We start from the raw sequence: 11924 nt of genomic DNA on the forward strand, positions 1-11924 counted from the left end.
ACATAGGACCGGTCAAAGCGAGGACCACATCAATGAGCCTATTTGATCCCCAATATGACTAAAAAATCAAACCTGCCTGATTGACACCCAGTTATCGGTCAGGTAGGGCAGTCGGGGTCTTCATAAAAGGACTCAAAACAGCAGCTTAAATCTGCCAGTGAATGATTACCATTAGATTCATGCCTGATGTATGGAGGTCCACTCTGAAAGGTTACACTGCAACCTTTCACATCGCAATAAATGATAAAAATATCTTACACAATACAGTTTATACATTCTTTGTGGTTATATAAGAATTCTGGTAATGAGCTGGAAGGCTAACATATTTTAGCTCCTTGCCAATGAGGTACCAGAGTGTGCTCAGTCACATTTATGCTGCTATACACATTTTCAACTACTTTTTCACAATGATTTAATTTTGGGCCAGATGGGGCCCCTGCTGTCCTGACAGCCTGTCGTTACATTGATGATTTTTAGATAAAACGCTAATTGCTGAAAGCTGCAGGGAGTCTGATTTAGACAAAAAGTGTGTCTTTTTTTAGCCTAAATTACTGTATGGTTTGTGCTTACTCAAAGTTAATTCTAAAAAACCACTAAATGTCAGTGCTGTGAGTTTCTGACAGATTTCCTTTGCTTTAAGTGGCTGATTCCAGCAGGAGCTAGCAACTTGTAATGTACTACTGAGAAACAGCAAGTCTCACTGGATTTATGTCATTGATCAATTTATAATAGAATGGTTCCCCTTTAAACAGTCAAATATTGAGATCAATCTGGATAAAGCAGTATGTGGGGTATGTATAGCAATATATGGGTTATTTATAGACCCTGGTATATGGGACCAGTGTCAGACCAAAGAGGAAGGGTGCCCAAGCAAGCCCCCTGCTATAGTCCGCCACAATCATTCACCTGCTCCTGGGACACCCGCTGTCTTGATGCACAGTTCAGTTACAGGAGGCAGAAGAGGTATGTGCCTAGAGGTGTCCTCAAACTTTTTAAACGCTGCAGCGAGCTGGATGTGTCCCACGGGCCGTAGTTTAAGGATCCCTAGCCTAACACCCCCCACCGTTTCGCCTTAGGCACATGTGTCTTTTACCTGCTTACTCTACTACTGTCCTCATGCAAAGAATATTGGCTGAGAAACGGTTCCTCTTTTCACTGCTTCTTACCACCTATTATACTAGTGAGTGACAAGTGAATTTATTAATACAGGAGGCAGTAAGGAACTGAGACAGGTGGGGGGCATATTGTTCATTGTTGTTCTTCTTATGAAGGGAGCTGCAGACAAAACACTCAGCGTAAATAATCCAAAGAAAACTTGCCCAAAATCTTAATGAATAATGTAACTTTTAAAAATCCAGGCCTTTTGGTTTATTGTTTTGTTATGGATAAACAGAGATACATTTTTTAGTTTCAAGGGCAATTAGAGAGTTTTTTAGTGGTATACAGGAACAGAACTAGGTATAGGCAGAAGAGGCACCTGCCTAGGGCACAACGGTGGCGGAGGGGCGCCGGGCAGGTACCCCTTCTTTCACCTACCTCTAGTTCTGGGCACTTTCGCCCCTCACTGCAGTCCCCCCACCGCCCTGTGTGCATGCATCGTGCGCTTGTTTGCGCATGCGGCACTGGTGGTATTAGCCTGTGTAATGGGACCTACGTCAGCAGGGGTGATCCTGCCAGGGGTGGTAAAAAGCGGGTCTTATTCAAATTAAGAACTGAATTTCCAAGTTATTCAACCAGGAATTTGTTTTTTATAGTGCAGAGATTTCAAATGCGCAACATGCTTGCCTGACCAATATATATGACCAGAGACTGGCCAGATATCAACGAGGCAGGTTTGAAAATCCTGCCTCGTTGACACTAGGACACAGTTGGCACATTGAAGTGGTCCTGTATATGGGTGTCGAAATCAAGCCAGAGCCACTTGTTTGCTGACTTCACCAAACTGGTGGATCTGTCAGTGCATGGCCACCTTTAGCCTGGGTCACCAGCATTGGCAGGTGATATTTATGGTTGGTGAACAATAACTGGGAGCCTTGCATCGCATGTGAAGTTTTTTGGGGTGATAAATGAATCATTCTGCAATTTCACATTCTCAGAAAAAAACAGTGTATCTAGGGACATATGGGCCCAGTGTAGATTCTGCAACTGCTTCATCATCCCCCTCATGCAATACAGGTCTCTTAATCCCCAAGTATATAATTATGAATTGCCCAGTTGACAGAGCAGTAGGGTTGCCACTTGTCCGGTTTTGACCCGGACAGCATGGTTTTCGGAAGCCTGTCAATGTACATACAAGCCAGATTTTGGCATGGAAATGATGCTATTAGACAATCTATTGAAATTTGACACACTCTGTGTATTGAGGTGAGAGCAGTGCTCAAGTGTGCCATACACCTAACTGTCACAATGATACCACTGACATTAGCATTAATGTGAAGCACCAGTGCTGTTATGTAGGACATGAGAGATAATATAGAATGGGTGACCATATAAACAACCATGCAATTTTTTTTGCCTGAATTATACTATTACCACCAAATGACTAAATTACTCTTTCATAATGCTGGCATAAAATCATTTTACCTTTATTGTAGTACAGTAACACTTTGTACAACATGGTGCTATACAAAAAAACAGGCTGCAAATTTTAACCAATAATTGAGTACATTCTCAGTAACCCAGTAATCATAGTCACTTGTCAAAGAGGCTGAGAATATGCTTTGTACTACAAGAATGCAATCAGCAAATGTAGACTGTGTACAAGTAAACTGCCTAAAATAAAAGGGCATAGCACAAAACATAATTACAGTAAAGGGATCTATTATCCTGAGAACCCATTATCCAGAAAGCTCGGAATTACAGGATTGCCATTTTCCATAGACCCCTATATAATGTTTAGAGTAGACTTAAGGAATGGTACTCAGTTACAGACCCCTTACCCAGAAAATTAAACAGGCCCCAAGCATTCCAGATATCACATCCCAGATCTGTATTTCAGCTTATTTCCTAATCCAAAGAAGCTGTCGAACTACCATAAATACAAATAACAACTTCCAGGATCACAGATGATCTCTTCTACAGATGTTATATTTTACTTGCACACATGCAAAGAAGGAATCCTTTTCATCTTCATGATTTTATGGCACTTCCAACAGCATCCTTATAATGTTGACTCAATGCCATCCCAACAGCTCAGGTTTAACTATGTCCAGTGCTCTATAGAAACCTATAAAATCTGCCCTTGCTCTGGTATATAGCCAGCAGCAGCTGCATGTCAACTTGCCTGAACCAGGTCTTCTTTAACAGGAACTGTGATTTCATTATTCTCTGACAGTTTCCTCACTATGTGATCTGCTATTTCTGTAAAGCAGAAGTCTGCACCCATTAACTATACAAGTGCAACTACCAAATCCCCTAAACAGTCAGGGGGCAGACAGGGGCTCCTAGAAGTCACTGTATATAGAAGGACTAAAAAGCACACAAAGATTCCTTCTGTAAAGACCTGCCTATTAAACATAAAACATATGACCCAATCCGACCCTGCATTTTAAACAAGTGGTTATATTCTGTTCCATACGCCACTGCTTTGTTTATTCAGAGCACAAGGATGCATTCCTTGGCGCTATAAAGTCTTACTGATCTACCATCGCTGGCTACATATTCATCCAACACACATATATCTATATACATATATTTATTCTAATTACTAATTCCCCAGGCTGAAAGTGTTCCATAAATGCCTCACCAGCAGGCTGCTAGAAGAAAGGGAAGGCAGGAGTCAGACACTGCTGAGTGACCTATCTCCAGCAGTGCATTCCTTACATTACACAAAGGCAGACCTGCAAATAGATATATGGGAAGGGATACAATCAAGTAGCGAATAATATAAAAAATGAAATGGTAAGAAATGTGTGCAGGCAGCCAGTGTTCCACCTGTCAGACATGCAGAAAGTGCATAGTAGTATAAATGAGTCAGCATATCTTATCCAACAGAAACTGCTCCTAAACCAGAACAAGGGGCCCAGCAGTTACAGAGACAGGTTCCTCAGTCATACAATAATGTAGGGTTAAACGTCAACAAAAGACGGCAGAGAAGGAGATCTCCGTTCGGTTTAGGGCACGCAATTTTTAACACTTTCGCTCCAAATCCCTGCCTGCACCCTCCAGCAGCCTGATGGGAGTTGTAGTTTGCTAACAGCTGGAATGCCAGCGATTGCCTTGCCCTGCGGGTGAATGGGATTCACTGCCTACTAGCCTGCTCCTGCATTTCCCCTGCCCTTGCACTAGCCCTTACCTCTCAGTGCGGTGAGGGAGAGGCGTCCTTGTCCCAGAGAAAGAGCAGCTAATGCCGGTGCCTGTAGTCCGTGCAGCCAGTCACTTGCCCGTCTCCCTCCAGAATGAAACTCATCTCTCCCCCTAGAGACATTCACACAAGTCTGCTGCTCCCAACAACTGATCCCAAAACACATGCGCAGCAACCCCCTACCCCTCCCTCCCACATCACTGTGACTCCTCAAAGCCCCCAGGCACCAGCAGAACAATGACAAGCAGGGAGGCCGCCTCCTGCCTGGGAAAAAGCAAACTTTGCCCTTCTTAAGTTTTCTTGTCACGTGTCCTGGGATCTTTTATTCCTATTCTTCCCGGGACGGATAGAGATTCTTCTTTTCCCACTGGGATTGGGTTACTGACTCTAGGCACCTCAGCAGTGTCAGAGCAGAGGCTGATTGGAAGCAGATCAAATTCATTAATAAAAGTGATACAAAAAAAAGCCGAGCTATAAATTTAGGGTGACAAAGGGCTTCAAATGACTCTATGTGACAGTAATTAAAAATAGAGTTGTGGTATAATGAGTCTGCAGTGTTTTAAGACAATATGCCATCTTTCTTTATTTTTATTTTTTTTTAACCCTTCCAGGTATTGTGCTGGAAGGAACGATAAGCAATTAAAATGATGACTAACCATACAACTGAACCCTCACAGTCCATTCCTTTTAGGGCTCTGGCACACGGGGAGATTAGTCGCCCGCGACAAATCTCCCTGTTCGTGGGCGACTAATCTCCCCGAGTTGCCATCCCACCGGCGAACATGTAAGTCGCCGGTGGGATGGCACACGCGGCGGCGAGATTTTGGCAAATCGCCGGAAATGCCTCGCGAGGCAACTTCGGCGATTTGACGAAATTGCCTGCGCAGCATGTACCATCCCACCGGCGACTTACATGTTCGCCGGTGGGATGGTAGTTCGGGTAGATTAGTCGCCCGCGAACAGGGAGATTTGTCGCGGGTGACTAATCGCCCTGTGTGCCAGAGCCCTTATGGTTGCCAGGATAATTGACCCCAGCAACTAGACAGCATTTTTAGTTTCAGACTGGAAATAGGCAGCGAAGGCTAATAATTCAAAAACCATACAACATAAATAATGATGGTCATTTGAAAAATTACTTACAGTGCCCATACACCTTCAGATCCGCTCGCTTGGCGTTGTCTAATTATAACAACAGGTATAGGCAAAGTCGGTCCAGGGACCGCATCAACGAGCCGATGCGGTCCCCGATCCGACTAGATTTTTTAACCTGCCGATCAATATATGCTTGATTTCAGGCCAGTCGGTAGTGCCCATACACGGGTCGATTAGCTGCTGAATCAGCCCATGTATGGGGACCTTTAGAATTGGTTCATCTATAACACACTAGTATGCAAATGAACAAACCATTTCAACCATTTCTCCCAGTCTGTCAGCCTACGGACTGATAGGTTTAAGTGTGGATGGAACTCCCCTACAAATGTATTCCCCTTGTTGCTAGGCGGAAGCCACTGTATCAAAGTTACCTTGTTTACATATCTATGTTATTGGCCCATAGACTTTGTGACCACTTCCTGTCACACTTTAATGTAGTGATTATAAAGAGGTGGGTCTTCCTCTTTGGCATCCATCTTCTGACACAGGTAAAGTTGGGAAAACAGAGCCCTCTCACTGAGGTTTGGTCAGTTTAGTTTTCCAAGATAGTAAAATAGTAAGACATTGCTAAAGATTGATAGCTCTCCCTTAAGTTTAACTGTAAGTTAAAAGCGTAGAGACCATAGTGCTGAAGGGATTGAGGCTAGTATTCTACTCCCTGAACCTTTCTCCATAGTGCTGTCACATTGCTAAGCTCTGCCTGACTACTGTATCTGATAACAAATCCTATCTACAAAACCTGTAAGTAAACTCTGTTGTGTTTCACAGTAAACCTTTTTGTTATATATTTCATAACCTCTGGTGTCCCATTTGCTTTGTTAATACATCAGAGAGGTGTAGTCCCACAACTACACGAGTGATTACAATGGCTAACCTTAAAACCATCAGCCATGGCACCACTTCTGTGAATATTGCACCAGCGAGGTATATTTCTTGTAGCACCACGCTGCCATCTTCAGAAACATCCTGGCGGTCCCTTGTTGTCAGGACCAAGCCTAAGCGTATATATGCAGGACTGTATTTAACTTATAGGCACCTGAGGGCCAGTGGCTGGGACAGCAGCTCTAGTGTAGCGGTGGTACTTGGAACCTCCGTGATCGGTGCATGTGATGTACAGCACAGCTGTGTGCACAGCTCTATTCCTTTAGTAATAACAGAAGTAGGCAGGGCTGTCACTAAAATATAAATAGAAAACATTTTTTAATAACGTCATGATGCTGCCCTGAAACAGTAAAGCGCGTATACGTTATTTTCTTTCACCATTATTAAATATATTTGAGAGAATGAAACTCAGCAGAGACACAAAATAATCCCACCAGTTTTCCATTTAGTGGACAAAAAAGTAATTAAATGACAGTGCTCTAAAAATGCCTTTAACACTGCCAGCTGAGATATTTTAAAATAGTGGGTAACCATCAAACCAATCGTTTCAGAGTCATTCTGTCACCATTTTTCATTCTAAAGGTGGCCATACACGAGCGACATCGCCAAGCGAGCGGATGTTCCCTGATATCCCCACCTACGGGTGGGCAATATCGGGGAGCATTTAGGTAAAAAAAAAAATAATCCGATCGTTTGGCCCTGGGGCCAAACGATCGGATTATGTGGGCGGCAATGGGGCAGTCGGATCGGGGACCGCATCAACGAGCCGATGCGGTCCCCGATCCGACTGGATTTTCTAACCTGGCCGATCGAGATCTGGCCAATTTCAGGCTAGATATCGGTCGGCCAGGCCGCTCTGCTCTCCCCATACACGGGCCGATTAGCTGCCGAATCGGTCCAAGGGACCGATATCGGCAGCTATAGTCGGCCCGTGTATGGGGATCTTAAGGCCTATAGTACTCTGTAGTCAAAACTCCCCTGTCAGCCTATGGAATGTAAAGTCCTGTCCAACTTACACACAGTGGTGAAGCCAAGGTCCTTCTGTCATTTAATAGTACAGGTATGGGACCTGTTATCCAGAATGCTCGGGACCTGGGGTTTTCTTGATAAGGGGTCTTTCAGTAATTTGGATCTCCATAACTTAAGTCTGCTAAAATCACTTAAATATTAAATAAACATAATAGGCGTGTTTTGCCTCCAATAAGGATTAATTATATCTTAGTTGGGAACAAGTACAAGGTTCTGTTTTATTATTACAGAGAAAAAGGAAATCATTTTTAAAAATTTGAATTATATGCTTATAATGGAGTCTATGGCAGATAGTTTTCTCGATAACGGGTTTCCAGATAAGGGATCCCATAGCTCTATTAGGAATGATAAAGGCATTTAAAAGCTGCTGGTTTCTACCAGGGTTACTTAGTTCTTAGAATGAGAAGTTGTGACATAGCAATCTGTCATTGTGCCCCATGTACCATAGACTGATAACAGAATCAAACATTTTTAAATATATATGGAATGGCTCAAACTGTCACAATGTCATTAAAGGACAAGGAAAGTCAAAATCTATTAAGCACACTATTAAATAGTACTACTATTTCTGTGTAAAAACGCTATATTTCTGGCTTGCCTAATGAAATATTTACAGAGATACACATACTAGAACCTACATACTTGTTTCAGTGAACGGCGCCGCCATCTTGTCCAGCATGTCTGCATGGGCTATTGCTGAAAAGCACAAGCCAGCCCCCCCTCCAATCCCCGCACTTGCCACAAACCCTCCGCCGCTCCCAACACCTACCACAACCCCCTCCCCAGCTTCCCGCACCTGCCACAAACCCCCCCCCGGCTCCCTGCACCTGCCACAAACCCCCCCAGCTCCCAGCACCTGCCACAAACCTCCCGGCTCCCCGCTCCTGCCACAAACCCCCCCAGCTCCCCGCTCCTGCCACAAACCGCCCCGCTCCTGCCACAAACAACCCTGCTCCTGCCACAAACCCTCCGCCGCTCCCCGCACCTGCCACAAACCCCCCCGGCTCCCCACACCTGCCACAAACCCCCTGGCTCCCCGCTCCTGCCACAAACCCCCCCAGCTCCCCGATCCTGCCACAAACCGCCCTGCTCCTGCCACAAACCCTCCGCTGCTCCCCGCACCTGCCACAAACCCCCCGGCTCCCCGCTCCTGCCACAAACCCCCCCCAGCTCCCCGATCCTGCCACAAACCCTCCGCCGCTCCCCGCACCTGCCCCCACCTGCCGGATCTGCATGTCACAGAGTTCTCCGGTCCCTGCGTCGCCATGGCAACCAGGCGCTCCTGCTGTTTGCGCATGCGCCACCTACAGTCCCAAGTCGCCAAGTCTGGGTAGGAGCGTTGCATTATGGGAATCTTCTCTACCCTGCTCAGCGTTTTTCTTCTGATCTTCTGATCTTCTGAACAGGTGAAGTATGGGGAGACTTAAGGGCACTATTGAGGCAACTGAAGGTATGCCTGCATTTTGAGATTAACTCTTTATTAGCCTTTCCTTCTCCTTTAAACCATGCTATTTATAAATTGTATTTATACACTTTACATGGACAGCAGAGTATAGCACTCAGGGAACACTGTGCCTTTTCCAATGCAGTTATTGATTTAGATTCTAAGTTATAGTCAGCATGTTATCTGTCTTGTCAGGCTTAGAGTCAGCATTGTTGACAGGGATTGGTTAAATGTAATGCAAGAAATGGTTATATTCATACTCCATATTTATTAGCAACAACCCTTTTCAAATTATTGGTAAGCCTATATATTTTATGATGCTTTAAATCATAAAATATAATTTTTTAGTTGATGCTGCTATATTGCATACTCTTTAAAGGTAAATGAAGATATCAATCATAACACTATAAAACAGTGCAAAATTTTATTAAAACATATGGGACCATTTTGGAACTTGCCTGCAAGTTGTAGTGCTGCAAAATCGGCAAATGGATATTGACGCAATTCATGAAGGTACTTGTGTCCAAACATGCTCTTACACTTCCCATATTCAGCAATGTGTTCATCCTACCTCTTCTAATGAACTAATGTGCAACTGTACCCTATTGAAGTTACCATTTCTTAGGGGCATGGAGGTAGCTCCAGGTTTCCCACTGTGGGTTGTGTCCGTAGATTGCACCACAAGTCATATAGAAGCAAATGACATTTCAAATGCATGATCCAGAAATGACAGACCCCACTCTGAATATGTTAGGTAAACTTGTGAATTATTTGCAGCAAAACACAAGCACAATTTCATATGTTTTGACGCATTGGGTGCAATTGTGGCAGATACAACTCAGAGCTTGGTTGCAATTATGGGAGGAAATCCTGCACGGAGGGCTAATAACATGGGGATTTGCTTCTGAAATTGCTCTTGCATGCTGCACTAAACCCTATTATAAAGTACAGATATCGGATCCGTTATCTGGACACTCGTTATCCAGAAAGGTCCAAATGACGGGACAAAGACTCCATTTTTATCAAATACTTTTTAAAATCTTTGATTAAAATTTTATAATGAATATATAATTTTATAATAAAATATAATTTATCCTTATTGGAGACAAAACAATTCTATCCGGTTTATTCAATGTTTAAATGATTTTTTAGTAGACTTAGGGTGGCCCTACATATTACGAACCACACATTTGACAAGGTTGCCAAATGAGTAGATCTTCTCCCTATACAGTCAACGATCTGATAGGAAAATCAAACCTGTCCGATTGATAGCTGGCCAATTTTAGGCCAGATATTGGTCGGGTAGGCTCAATGGGGGTGCCCATATATGGGTAGAAGGACCCAAATCGGCAGCTGAAGCCGCCCATGTATGGCCACCCTTAAGGTATGGAAATCCAAATTACAGAAAAATCACTTATCTGGAATATCCCATGTTCTGAACATTCTGAATGCTTGACAAAAGCTCATGTTTGGCATTCCCAGGGCGAGCTTTTGAATAGACATTGCAATGCCATTGTTTTAGGCAGTAATACAAATGTTTATTCTTTCAGACTAAGTAGTCAAGATATTGGACATTAATCCCAAAATATTTTAATTTATTGTTATTTTTAAATTCGCATAGCTATGATAGACAATTGGTGGATAAATTGATAGGCAGATATCAAGAATATTTTGCTGTGCTATTTTGGATGCTTATAGATCAAATGAAAAATAGATTTGCATAGTTTCTGTATATGGGCAGTGGGTCCCACTCAGCATTTACATTGTAGAAAATTAAACAAATGCAATTATATGGTTTGATTGACAGGCTGTAATGTATTGTCATCTGACCCAGCCCAGAACATTCATTTTTGGGCATATAAGTAGGGGGGAGGTATGGAGAACAAACAGCAAGTGAATAGAAATTGCCATATACTGGCATAGGTAGAACTTAAGTTGGCCAAACACGCACCGATATTATCATACGAAGCAAGGTTTCCTACGATATTCGTTGCATATATGCATATATTATTGTATTGCGTGTTTATCAGTGTTCTGCTGTTCACTGCTGTGTACATAAGTAGCGCAAAATCAATGAAAATACATGCAGCATACATACAATGCGGAAAACTCTGCATTTTGTATACAGCAAAAAAATCAGTGCAAACTATGTACATATGTAATTTGCCCAATTCCAGATAAATTATCTAGCAGCAACCAATCTTTATTAGGATTCCTGCTGGTAAGCTATTAATGCAGTATGTACAAAAAGATCTTCAAGGGGCAAGAATGAATTGTGTGGTAATGTGTGAGGAAAGAGAATGGCACATTGAGAGGGGAAATGGACTGCATACATATAACACAGCACATGGGAAGGGTCAATGGAGATAGAATGATACTTGGGGAGGGGGCAAGGAGGGCAGAACTGCACAGGGAGGGTGTAGGGGACAAGGATGAGAGAGTGACACATGGAAGACTCTTTTGGTACACAAAAGTACCTTGCAAGTTTCATAGGTCCCATTTGTGTCCCATATTTAACTCAAAAGGTCTGCACATATATATTTCATATTACTGTAATGACAACCTTTTATATAACTTTATGTTTATTGGTTATTAACCCTGAAGTAACAGTAAAAATAATTGATAACAATTAACAGGAAAAAGGAAACAAAACATTAACATTTGATAAGGTATTTGAGCGATATTGGGGAAGAGGTGTATAGAAAACTGGGAGAAGAAGGGATGAAAGGTGTCCCTGGTTGCAAACTTTTTAAAGGACAAAGTAAGAGGAAATCTCTACAAGTTCCAAATTTGTTTTATTCTTTTACTACATGTTGGCCCTCCTCTTCTTTAAAACATTCACCATCTTTTTCAGATTTTCCAGGTAACATCTGCCCTGGTTCCACCTGGGTGCATACGCAGTACAGAAATCTCTAAGAAAGGGTCTGTACAGCCTACGAACCAACCTGAGTCCCTACAGGGATATCTGTATACCCAGCCAGAGTATTTTTGAGAAGTAGTTTAGTTCTGTAAGCATTAAAATACTGGTAGTTTGTATGAGGAGGTGTAGTTCTTGATGGTTACATGCATGTCAAATCCTTTTTCTAAAAAAAACAATACAAACGTCTTTCTTTT

The 11924-nt window shown here is 42.9% G+C and overlaps 1 protein-coding gene across 5 annotated transcripts in view; it reads right to left on the reverse strand.

The window, feature by feature from the left end:
• rin2 (Ras and Rab interactor 2) overlaps positions 1 to 4476 on the reverse strand; it is an 88237-nt gene extending 83761 nt beyond the window's left edge. For 3 of the 5 annotated variants that reach the window (XM_018093777.2, XM_012962710.3, XM_018093776.2), the window contains exon 1: positions 4295 to 4473. The gene's annotated coding sequence lies outside the window, so the exon portion shown is untranslated. 5 annotated transcript variants of the gene reach the window in all.
• Between the last annotated feature and the right edge of the window lie 7448 nt (positions 4477 to 11924).

Source organism: Xenopus tropicalis, chromosome 5 (assembly GCF_000004195.4).
Source record: "Xenopus tropicalis strain Nigerian chromosome 5, UCB_Xtro_10.0, whole genome shotgun sequence".
Lineage (NCBI taxonomy): Eukaryota > Metazoa > Chordata > Amphibia > Anura > Pipidae > Xenopus > Xenopus tropicalis.